At 52.4% G+C, this 9,216-nt stretch overlaps 1 protein-coding gene across 2 annotated transcripts in view; it reads right to left on the reverse strand.

The window, feature by feature from the left end:
- Pknox1 (PBX/knotted 1 homeobox 1) overlaps positions 1 to 8,768 on the reverse strand; it is a 38,444-nt gene extending 29,676 nt beyond the window's left edge. For both annotated transcript variants that reach the window (XM_048346179.1, XM_048346176.1), the window contains exon 1: positions 8,658 to 8,768. The gene's annotated coding sequence lies outside the window, so the exon portion shown is untranslated. The remainder of the gene's footprint in view (positions 1 to 8,657) is intronic.
- Positions 8,769 to 9,216: the final 448 nt, after the last annotated feature.

Below are 9,216 nucleotides of genomic sequence, written 5' to 3' on the forward strand. Positions count from 1 at the left end.
TACCTCAAAGATCAGCTCTGGTTATGCAAACCTGCATTACGCGCATTCTTCAACATCCCTGTCATCAAGCTTAGTAGTAGTAGTAGTCTTCAATATGCCAGTACATTCCTTTAAAAACAATGTGTTTTCATTTCTTCTTACTCAGACTAGCCGAAAAAGCAAAAACAGATTAGCCTCTCTTTGGGTTAATTTTACCTCTGTTGTTGAAATCTCAACTTTCTTACACTCTAGTCTGACTCTTCCTACACATCAGTGTGTGTCACTCTTGGTTTTTATCGTATTCGCCCAAGAAAGCTATAGAGGTGCTCTTAAGTAGGGTTAAGATAGATATACTTAGCTGTCTTTCCCTCTAAATTCAAAGTAGATATGGGAGGGTAGTCTGAGACTCTGATGCTTCGTTTTTGAAGTCAGGGCCTGGAGCTGGCTGCCTTCAAACTCCCAATTCCTTTACCCAGGCCTCCCCAAATGCTGGGATTACAGGATTACAGGAATGTGACACTCGGCCCAGGAAGGACCTACTTTTTGAAAACTTGGAATTTTCCTTTGTGGCTTAATGTACAGCAAGTCAGTTAGATGTACGCATGACTGAAGAGAATTACGGAGCAAAACTTGGATGTAATCGCTAGCTGCAACACATTGGGCATATCGCTGAAAGCCTCCCTATCAGCAGTTTTCAGATAGAGACAGATGTGTCCCTGGCAACATCTGGGGGCATTTCTTGCTACCGCAGTGAGGGAGATCCTGAAGTGGTCTGGCCTCACACCCCCCTCAGGTGCAGGAGTCATGCCCTCTTGCTATCAGACCCTCTTGTTCCCATCCATCTCTGGCTGTGCTGTGAAGAACAGGAAGTTCTCTCGTTAACTGTACCTCTGACAGCACACTGGTAACTAACTGGCAGCTTCTCTCTTTTACCAAGAGCCCTCTAGCTAGTGTGGTCATTCTGAGTTCAGTCTTGTCAGACATCTTGTTATCTAGCCTTCCCATTTAGACACCTCACTTAGAACATTCAGCTGGATGCCAGTTATCTGGTAAAACTGGAGTTTCATCACATAATCTAACTTAACCCTTTCATATTCATTTGTGACTCATGACATATCTGGCTATTGTATGTCATCTTAGTAGCAAACAAGCATACTAGTTTTGCTTCTTGATTCTCTTTGGTTGAAGATTTTCTTCATTCAGTTTTCCCCTCCGAAGCTTTGAGAGTTACATATCCTCAGCCATCTAATAGTTTTCACACTATCTAAATTCAACACTAATGTTCCCATCTCAATTGGTTTACATAACAACCCTGCATCAATTACACAAAAAGTATGCTTAGAAGCCAGGTACAGTTTGTATGCCTGCAGTTCCAGGTGCTCAGGAAGCCTGAGCAATACAGCAAGACCCTCATCAGAAGCAAAACGGAACAAAAACAGAAGAGCACATTTATTAAGCTCCCAGCCTTGAAGTTGCACCCCCAGCAGCAAGGGCAGTACTCAACTCACCTTGTGTGCTCCGCGCTGACAGCCGAGTATACAGTAATTTGGAAAGGCAACCGCATCATTTCAGAAACATGTTTTAAGTAGATGCATTTCAGGGCAGTTAAAGGGTAACATTCACTCTCTAGCTCTAGTGCTTTATTCCCAGATGATGCCACACGTAGCACTGTATGTGAACACACACAGACGCTGTGGGTGCTCACAGATACAGTGTGGTCGACTCCTGGATGTCCTGGATGCAATTTAAACAGAACTGCCTGTACAAGACTGGTCCAGAGCATCTCTACATCAGCCGGGCTATGTAATGCACATGTGGGAAAAATCTTTACCACGACCCAATAAACTATGAGTAATAAATCCATGTTTAAGGCAAATGTACAATCCTATGTCTTCTTTCAATGAGAAAAGTTACTCAACTTAGTAAATTACCCAAAATACAATAAATGTTTTTGAGTATGAATATTTGGACTAGAATTCAGAAAATTTTAATGACACTCATCAGGAATATGGCTAAAAAGAAAGCATTTAAATGCTCTGTTCGCACTATAATTGTTGCTTTTGACATTAGCATTATAGAAATCTTCATTTATGCATGGGAATATGGTCCAAGAACCCTCAATACAGAAGCCTGAAACCAAAGACAGGACCAAACCTATTTTTTCCACATACCAAGGATTATTTCATAAATTACACTTAACTAGTACCTGTTACATTTAACTACTTTTACATGAAATAGCAAACTAGAACACTTATAACAGTATACATTGTAAAAATTAGTTACAACATTTGAATTGCCTGTTTCTGGAACTTAATGTCTTTGGATCATGGTTTACTGTAGTAAATGAACCAGGGAAAGCAAAACCACGAATGGAGGTGCTGGGGGGTAAGGTAGGTGCGAAAATTACATTAGAAAGACACTGCTTGATGCTTCTAAGGCAGAGACATTAAAAGATTCCATAATATTCCATGAGAACAAACACAGAACATGACTGGTAAGATACTTTTTTAAAAAATACATAAAAGTATAGATTTCAAAAATTTTAATACAAAATTTATTCTTTGCATGACATTAAAATTTAAATGGAAACACTTAAACATAATCAAGCAGGTTAGCTAAACACTATCCTGAGCTGTCAAAGGTCTGTAAGAAAAGCACTGAAGTGAGTGTTCTTTTTGGCTCAAGAAGGGGACTTGAGCTCTGTACTTGATGCTTTTGCTCACTGGCTAACACTCCGTTGATACAGACTCACACTTCAACCCGGTCTTCTTTTTCTATTCCTTCCTCCACCCCCTTTATGGTAAGCTTGCTGGGCTTATTTGCTTGCTGGTGCTCTACCACGTGAGCCATGCTTCCAGCCTTGCTTTTGCTATTTCTTTAAAGAAGTGCTGATAGACAGGGAGGCTGAGGCTGGGAATATGGCCTAGTGGCAAGAGTGCTTGCCTCCTACACATGAAGCTCTGGGTTCAATTCCCCAGTACCACATATATGGAAAACGGCCAGAAGGGGCGCTGTGGTTCAGTTGGCAGGGTGCTGGCCTTGAGCGCTAAGAAGCCAGGGACAGTGCTCAGGCCCTGAGTCCAAGCCCCAGGACTGGCAAAAAAAAAAAAAAAAAAGACAGGGAGGCTAAAAACAAGGGAGGAGGGAGTGCAGAATTCTAGAAACCCCAACAGCAGGAGATGCCTGTCAGCCCTCCTGCATTCCCCAGCCCACAAGGCCCTCTTGGCTCACACAGGGGCCTCATCCCAGCTGACTTGGGTGAAGCAGTGGCAGCACAGGAAAGAGCCACCCCTCGTGCTCACCTCCTGAACCAAGCAGAGCTCCTAGTGGTCAGGGGTTCTAGCCACTAGGGCACAGAAGCCTGGAGGTAAGTTCCAACAATCACCCAAACTGTAGCCACTCTTTGGGCCACATCTTGCATGTGTGCACGCTCATGCAAGTGTGCATGTACATGGGCACATGTGCCAGTCCTGGGGCTTCAACTCAAGAGTTTGGGCGCTGTCCCTGAGATTCTTTCACTCAAAGCTAGCAACTCTACCACTTGAGCCACAGCGCCAATTCAAGCTTTTCTGGTCCCAAGGACTTTCCTGCCCAGGCTGTCTTTGAATTGCAACCCTCAGATATAAGTCTCCTGAGTAGCTAGGATTACAGGTGGGAGCCACTGGCACCCGGTGTTTTATTTTTACAAATGATACCATATACCATCACATCAAGAGTGGATGTAGGGGCTGGGGATATGGCCTGGTGGCAAGAGTGCTTGCCTCGTATACATGAAGCACTGGGTTCAATTCCCCAGCACCACATATATAGAGAACGGCCAGAAGTAGCCCTGTGGCTCAAGTGGCAGAGTGTTTGCCTTGAGAAAGAAAAAAAAAAAAAAAGCCAGGGACAGTGTTCAGCCCTGAGTTCAAGGCCCAGGACTGGCCAAAAAAAAAGGGTGGATGTACCTATTCACCACGGATTATTCATGTTTCCCCAAGTTCTGCTATTTGATTCCATTTGGATCAAGATCAGGGGCTGGGAATACGGCCTAGTGGTAGAGTGCTTGCCTTGTATACATGAAGCCCTAGGTTCGATTCCTCAGGACCACAGAAACAGAAAAGGCCAGAAGGGGCGCTGTGGCTCAAGTGGCCGAGTGCTAGTCTTAAGCAAAAGGAAGCCAGGGACAGTGCTCAGGCCCTGAGTTCAAGCCCCAGGACTGGCCAAAACAACCCAAAAAACATAGATCAAGATCACCTTTGATCTGTTCCTACTGAGAGCTAAGGAGAAACTAGGAGAAGAAGGTGGAACACGTTTGTCCATCACATTTCTTCTGAAAAGGCTAGTGAATACTTCAGGCTTGTGGGCTATATGCCATTTCTACTACATATTCACTTTTTCTTTTCTTTGTAACTTTTTTCTTCAGTTGTGGGGCTTGAACTCAGCTTTGAGCCACAGCACCACTACTGGTTTTCTGGGGGTTAATAAGAGATTAGTCTCATGAACTCCCCTGGCCCAACTGACTTTGGACCATGACTGGCTTTTAACCACAATACTCAGATCTCAACCTCCTGAGTAGCTGGGATTACTTGGTGCCACCTGCACCAAGCTCTTTGTAACTCTTTTAAATGTAGAGACCACACCTGTAATCTCAGCACTCAGGAGGCTACGGCAGAAAGATTAAAAGTTCAAAGTATGTTAAATTAGGATGAAATTTTACTGAGAAAAAAATGAAGATATTATACTAAGGGAAATATACAAATCACACACAAAAAGGTAAATGCTGTTGAATGTGGAGATAGAATCAAAGTTCAAAGTCAGCCAAGGCAAAGAGAAATAAGACCCCATTCTCGTCAAGAGCCAGGCGTAGTGGTGCATATCTATAACCCCAGGTAGGTAGAGACATAGGTAAGATCATCACAGTAGCTACTGATGGGGGAGGGGGGGAGGTAGATACATGAAACAATGTTTTTAAAATAACCTAAAGCAAAAAAGGGCTGGAGAGTGGCACAAGCATGAGGCTCTGAGTTTAAACCCTAATACTACCAAAATTAAACAAAAATGAGTATTGCTATGGGACATCTAGAAAAGACAAATTCACAGAGACAAAATAGATTACAGTTGACAAGAACAGAGACAGAGTTGAGGGGAGTTTGTTGAATGCCTTAGGCCAGCCAGCAGCCCAGACCAGTACCTGAGAGATGGGGGGAGGTGGGGAGGCAGAGTACACAGTGGGGAGAACAGACAAGCTGCATGGAGAAGGACAAGACCCCTGTTGGGCAGCTGAAGTGTGAAGTGCAGTTCCACCTGCCCAGAGCCCAGCAACACGGGGGCTCAGGATCTCACTAGACTCCTGTTCCCAGTGACAGGGGGCTGCCGGATCCCACTTGATTCCCGGGAGCCCTGCAGCAGTCTCTTGAAGCCTTCCCTGGGATGGCTTTACTCTGCGAGGTGGGCCAGTTAACTCTGACTTTAGGTGACAGGATTTCTCAAGCAGCAATGTGCTCCCCGAAAGGGCACGTGATGGAAGGCAGGGCCTGCTGGCTTCCCCCGTCAGGATGAGGGCAGGCAGTGCATCGTTTTGGAAAAAGGTCCAGGACTATGAAGTGAATTCAGCAGGGAGAGCGAGCACGGGGGCAGGATGTTCATGGGAGGCAAGGGCTTCAGGAATCCTAAACTCCTATTAGCCCAGAGCCTTGGTCTCTCAACCTGGAAAACAGAGGTTTCCAAGGCTTTTGAAAAAGCTGGACAACTTTGTCCCCCCAAAAAGTTTTAGAATGAAAAAACTGCTCCATTGGCCTTCTCAAATCTCTAGGGTCTGCCCTCGGAACCACAGAGCTTCAGAGAAGCACGAGTTCTAACTCAGGTCAGACCACACACTGGCCAGGGCATCTGTGTGAATTTCTCAGAAATAATAACTCAACCACTGAGCATGACAACTGGAACAAGAGGGGCAAGCTAGGCACCAGGTGCCTTCTCTCATGGGACATTTAGTGCATTTGTGCCCAGACCACCAAATGACTGGACCGCCACACACACACACACACACACTTCCACTTCACACGACTTCTTAACCTGCCTACACAAATGAACTTTAGCACTTCAATGATGCTGTCAGACAATTTACCAGGCAGTTTCCACAGAACTTCGGAGCGGTACTCCACAGAGCGGCTGCCACGGGATCCAACCGTCCGCCACACGGGGCACTAGTGACTGCCACAGGGCTCAGAGAGGGCTCCAGCACGGAACTGGTTCAAGTTGTCATGACTGCTGCGTTTCACTATCCCTTCTCTCCTCCATACTACTTTATTTTGGCCTAGCAGGCACAGGAAAGCTAAGCCCGTGGGGCCTACACTTTTCATCATAGTAGCATTTTCAGGCATTTCTTCAAAATAGTTTACATAGTTTTAACCACCTGGGTCAAAAGTGAAAGTTGTAAACACAATGATACTACTCAGGTAACTTTCTACAATTCACCAATTAGAACTTAAGATACATTGTCCAGAAATGTATCTAAATGTAAACTTGAAGTCTCATCCGGCCTGGTTACCTGCCCCGCTTAAATCATCCACAGAAACAGGCATGCTTCCTCGGAGGCACAATTAAGGGCTTCAACTCCCAGCCGCCCTGGTAGCAAACACTACGGATCCGAGGTTCTGAGTTCAAGCCCTACTATCAGAACAAAAATAAAAAGCAAAAAGGTCAGAAAGTAGGGATTGTAAACCAGGGTGCTAGTTGCTCATGCCTGTAGTTTTAGCTACTTAGCAAGCTGAGATCTGAGAATCCAAGTTCAAAGCCAGCCTTGGCAGGAAAGTCCAGGAGATTCTTAAAGTGAGCTGTAACTCAAGTGGTAGAGTGCCAGGCTTGAGCAAAAAACCTCAGTGACAGCCCCCAGGCCCCGAGTTCAAGCCCGGGCGGTGGTACGTCCACACACCGTCAGGAAAGTAGGCACGGTGAGTACTTTTGACATTTCAGACCAAGCCCCAAGACCCACACACCACTCTGCACTAAACTGAGGAACCAGGCGGTGAGTGAAGGCAGGCCACCCGGCCCACTACCTTCCATACGGGGGGCCAGGGTACCCCGCAGCACTGCATGGGCCGCACTGCCTCCGCAAAACAAAACACAGGGCCCACCACTCAGTACCCCACAAAACTCGGGGCCTCTCTATCCTGTACCCCACAAAACACGGGGCCCCACTATTCTGTACCCCACAAAACACGGGGCTCCACTATTCTGCGCCCCACAAAACTCGGGGCTCCACTATCTGTGCTCCAAATACGGGGCTCCTCTATTCCGCACCCCACAAAACATGGGGCTCCACTATCTGTTCTCCACAAAACACGGCGCTCCTCTATTCTGTACCCCCACAAACCCAGGGCTCCACTATTCTGTACCCCACAAAACACAGGGCCCCACAAAACACAGGGCTCCACAAAACACGGGGCTCCTCTATTCCGCACCCCACAAAACAGGGCTCCACTATTCTGTACCCCACAAAACATGGGGCTCCACTTATCTGTGCACCAAAAAACACGGGGCTCCTCTAGTCCATACCCCACAAAACACGGGGCTCCACTATCCCGTACCCCACAAAACACGGGGCTCCTCTATCCTGTACCCTACAAAGCACGGGGCTCCTCTAGTCCGTACCCCACAAAACACGGGGCTCCACTATCCCGTACCCCACAAAGTACGGGGCTCCTCTAGTCTGTACCCCACAAAACACGGGGCTCCACTATTCCGCACCCGACAAAACACGGGGCTCCTCTGTTCCGCACCCCACAAAACACGGGGCTCCTCTGTTCCGCACCCCACAAAACACGGGGCTCCTCTGTTCCGCGCCCCACAAAACACGGGGCTCCTCTGTTCCGCACCCCACGAAGCACGGGGCCCCTCCATCCCGATCCCCGCCGCACACGGGGCGGCCGCTCTCTCCCGTGCCCGGGCCTGACGGCCGGGGGAGGACGACGGCGAGCCGCGCTCCGGGGCAGCTCACCCCGGGCGGCCCGCGTGGCGAGCCCGTTACCGGGTCAGCCTCCCGGACCCGCCCGCCCGCCCGCGGCCGCCCCTCCCGCGGCCCGGCCTCCCCCGCCGGACTCCGCGGCGCGCCCGGCCCGGCTCCCACAGGCCGGGAAGCCCGGGGCGGCCGGGCTCCACGCGCGCCCCCGGCCCGCGGCGGGGGGACGCCCGGGGGGCCCCGGGACCCCGCCGCCATCTTCGCGCCCCGCCCGCCGGCATCCCCCCCCCCCCGCCCCCCGCCGGCCCGCGCGCCCCCGGCCCGCCCGCGCGCCCCCGGCCGCCGGCCCGCGCGCCCCCGCCGCCCCGCCGCCCGCGCAGGGCCGCGCGCCGCGCTCCGGGAGGGACGGTTGAGGCGCGCGCCGCGAGCGGGCCCGGCGCGGCGGCCGCGGCGCCTTCCAGAAATTTCCGCGTCCCTGAGCCCACACAGGAAAACAAGCCGGGCGCGCCCCCGCGCCGCGGAGGCCGGCGCCCCCTCCCCCTCCGCTCCCCTCCCCCCGCGCCCGCCCCCGCCCCGGGCGCGGGTCAAGTGCGGCCCCGCGGCGCCGCCCGCCCGCCCCGCCGCCCGCCCGGCCCGCGGCGGCTGCAGCGGCAGCGGCGGCCGCGGCCGGTGTGATTGATAGGGACGGCGGCGGCGAGAGCGGCGGCGGCGGCGGCGGAGCGGTTGAGTGACAGCTTACCTGGGTGCCAATCTTCATCACACTGACAAGCGGCTGCAGCAATCGGGACCCGCAGTGCCGCGCCCGCGTCCAACCGTCACGCCGACGCCGGGCCACGCGACACAGCCTGGCTCAATGGGAGGAGGGCGACGCCGACGCGCAGCGCATCAATATTCACCGAGGGGGCGGAGCCCGCCGGGCGCGGGCCCCGCCCCCTCCCTGCGCGGCGGCGGGCGCGGGGCGGGGCGACGGCGGGGCGCGGGGCGCGGCCACGGGCGGGGGCGGGGCGGGGGGCGGGGCGGGGGCGGCCCCGCCCCTCCTCGCGCCCGCCGCCAGGCCCCGCCCCGCCGGCCGAGCCCGGGCGCGAGGAGCGGCGGCCCCGCCCCCGAGGCCGAGCTTCCCGCCTCATGACTATGCATCGTGGGCGTGGCCTGAGGCCGCCGCTCCCCGTCCTCGTCTCGGCCGCGGCCGCCACCATCCGCGGCGCCGGCGGGGAGGTCGGGCCGTACCACCCGAGCGGCCGGGGCCCCCCCCCCACCCCGGGGGGGGGGGGGGCGTGGGGGGTGGGGAGCGCAGCGCG

The sequence above is a fragment of the Perognathus longimembris genome, chromosome 5 (genome assembly GCF_023159225.1).
Source record: "Perognathus longimembris pacificus isolate PPM17 chromosome 5, ASM2315922v1, whole genome shotgun sequence".
Taxonomy (NCBI): Eukaryota; Metazoa; Chordata; class Mammalia; order Rodentia; family Heteromyidae; genus Perognathus; species Perognathus longimembris.